The sequence below is a fragment of the Marmota marmota genome, unplaced genomic scaffold (assembly GCF_001458135.2).
Source record: "Marmota marmota marmota unplaced genomic scaffold, marMar, whole genome shotgun sequence".
Taxonomy (NCBI): domain Eukaryota; kingdom Metazoa; phylum Chordata; class Mammalia; order Rodentia; family Sciuridae; genus Marmota; species Marmota marmota.
The window spans coordinates 36,834,940-36,838,623 of NW_026000108.1; positions in this window are offsets into that span (position 1 = coordinate 36,834,940).

A 3,684-nucleotide genomic window follows, 5' to 3' on the forward strand; every position below is an offset into this window, starting at 1 on the left:
TATATATATATATATATATATATATATATATATATATATATATATATATTACATTTACAGTTTAGCTAAGAAAATAGTAAAGGCATTTATATCACTTTTTATTATTTCACAGTCTTTTACTTATGCTACCTTTATATTACTTAATGAAGTCATATGTTGGGTTTTTCTGCCTGAAATCTTATTTAAAAATACACATTGCTTGTCAACATGAGTTTTCTTTTAAGCAACCCACCATTAAGAGCAATTGTAATTTACCTTAAGTTTAAAACAGCATTAAATATGCTACTGCTTTCTGTATGAGCTTTCTATTAATGATGGCCCAATACTCTGAGTGGATTCCTCCAACTGACTATATTGCTTTGGAGAACTAAGAAGATGTTAAAATGTACCATACCTTCCATAAGTCTTTGGTTGCTATGTTTAGTAGAATTTGAATTGGGTCCAAGTACACTTTTTTAAAATATCATTATGGTAAGCCAGTTACATTTTATAAATTTAACAGATAGGTTTATATCTGATATAATGGGATACAAATAATATAGATTGTCCTAAGGCTAAAATCTTAGCAGACACTTCAGAAATCCCCTGAAAATGAACACAATATCTTGTACTATGGAACAAAATATATTTTCTTGTGAAAGTGTTCATAACTTTCACCAGATCTGCATGCTATAAACAACTATAAAATGGAATAATGTTTTGATATAAAAGATGTTGCACATAATGAAATATTCAAACAAGTAGGTGAACAAACATTTGTAACTCATGTGTGATAAACATCTTCACTACATTTTATGAGCTTGTCCATTGTCAGGTTCTATAGTCTATTATGCAACTCTTAAGTATCATTTGTGGCTATTCAGTCCCATATGTCGTCAACTTCTCAAATGTTTTGAGTGTTAATAAAGTGACTAGTATTCTGAAAGAGTTCAACTTATTCTTCTTTCTTTCTGTTAATTCTTTCTGGTAAATATTGAACCAATTGTATCCATTTAAAGAGGATAGTGGTTTAATTACTGCTTTAAATTCTGAAGGCTTATGGAGGCAGACTGAATTTGAAACATTTCTATTCTAAGAGTATAGGAATTATTGACTATGTTAATTCAGTTCTCTGTCCCATTTATTTGTATAGATAAGAAGAACTGATCTGAGGCTCTCTAGTTATGTCTTTCCTTATTTTTATTAAAACAACATTGCCATTGAAATGGTACTTGTATGCCAGCCTATTCTATTATTATTGGTTGTAGTTTTTAGCTTCATTCTTTTTTAAAAAGTTTTTATTTATATATGACAGTGGAATGCATTACAATTAATATTACACATATAGAGCACAAATTTTTCATATCTCTGGTTGTATACAAAGTATATTCACACCAATTCGTATCTTCATACATGTACTTTGGGTAATGATGTCCATCACATTCCATTATCATTTCTAACCCATGCTCTCTTCCTTTCCCCCCTACCCCTATGCCCTATCTAGAGTTCTTCTGTTCCTCCCATGCTTTTAAGCAACCCACCTTGTGGAGCAATTTTAATTTACCTTAAGTTTAAAACATCATTAAATATGCTACTGCTTTCTGTATGAGCTTTCTATTAATGATGGCCCAATACTCTGAGTGGATTCCTCCAACTGACTATATTGCTTTGGAGAACTAAGAAGATGTTAAAATATTCCATACCTTCCATAAGTCTCCCTGCTCCACTATGAATCAGCCTCCTTATATCAGAGAAAAAAATTGGCATTTGGTTTTTTGGGATTGACTAACTTTTTCACTGTGTGTGTACATCTAAGTTGTAGGATATGATACAGATATATATATAGAAATGATTGCTATTATCAATCAAATTAACATATAAATCACCTTACATAGTAACATTTTGTTTGTGTGAGGTATAAGAACATTTGAAATCTACTCTCTGAGCACTGAAATGTTCAGCACATAATACAATATTGTTAACTATGGTCACCATGCTGTACCTTAGAGCTGTAAACTTATTCACCCTAAATAACTGAAAGCTTGTACACTTTAAGGTTGCATCACCTTATTTCCTCCCCGTGTGCAATCTTGCCTGGGTAACCATTCTACCATCCATTTCTATGTATTCAGTTTGCTAAAAATTCCACATATAAGTGAGATCATTTGGTATTTGTCTCTCTGTGTTTGGCTTATTTTACTTAGCACAATACTCTCCAGTTTCATCCGTGTCATAGAAAATGACAGTATCTTTTTAAATAAGGATTAATGGGCTGGGGATGTGGCTCAAGAGGCAGCGCGCTCGCCTGGCATGCGTGCGGCCAGGGTTCAATCCTCAGCACCACATACAAAGATGTTGTGTCCGCCAAAAACTAAAAAATAAATATTAAAAAATTCTCTCTCTCTCCACTCTCTCTCTCTCTCAAAAAAAAAAGATTAATAATAAATTGTATGTAATTATATACATGTGGATGAATAATAAATAATATATATAATATAAATTATAAATAATATATGTAAAATATATATTACATATATATTATATTTTACATACATATGTATACATATATAAAAACATGCCATAATTTATCCATTCATCCATCAATGAACACTTAGGTTGTTCCATATTCTGACAATGATAAATGATGCTACAATAAGCATAAAGCATGTAAATCTATTTACAAGGTGCTAAGGTCATTTCTTTTGGACATATATCCAGTAGAGGAATTGCTGGTCATGTGGTAGTTCTCATTTTAAGTTTTTGAGGAACCTCTCTATTTTTTCCATTATGGCTGTACCAATTTATATCCTTATCTACAGTTTACAAGTCTTCTCAAATCTGAAGGAATTTAACAAATTCTACTTGAAGTAATATTTCATAATATCCATTGAAACTGCTCCAAAAATTTTTTTTTGCCATATAGTTAATGCAAACATAGTTATTTCAGTGTGATTATTTGAAAAAGAAATACAGTTTGGGTGATGCTTGTACCTTACTGGAATAACCTCTAGCCATGGAATTTAGAAAATAAACTATTATAGTGTGTATTTTAAATAATTAATTAAATATTTTTATAATTATCCAAAGTCCAGTTGGACATTAAGACATGCTGAAAGATCTCCAAAATACCATATTTTTAAAATTATGTTATGAAATACTAGCTCTCCAATGTCAGCTTTAGTTTGATTTGAAGATCCATATATTTTATAATAAGTAGGAAGAGTACATTTGAAGGGTCAGAAATCTCAGTAATATATTTAACAAATACTTGTATGCTTTTTTGCAAATCACTAATAATATGAGAAGCATTATTTTATTTATTAGAACTTGAATTCTAGAATGAGCTCTCAGAGTGTATTTGGAAATACTCCTCAAAAAAGTCATGAATATTTCTATATATAAATATTCCATAAAGTTTACACAAAGTACTATTATTAGAATAAATATTCTAATTATTAGAATAAGTATTCTCTTAATTGCATTCATGTATATGTGTTGTATGTGTATACATTTTCAAAGTTCCTATTATGAAGTGATGTATATTGTTTTTAGAACCTAATAATAATGGCTATTGAGGGAAATTTATGCATTACCAATTGTGACCCAAATCAAACATGTTATTAAATTTGTTTATAAGTGCCTATTTTATGATAATATTATGTTGTGTCATATATCAAGAGACCATATTACCAAACTATTTCATGC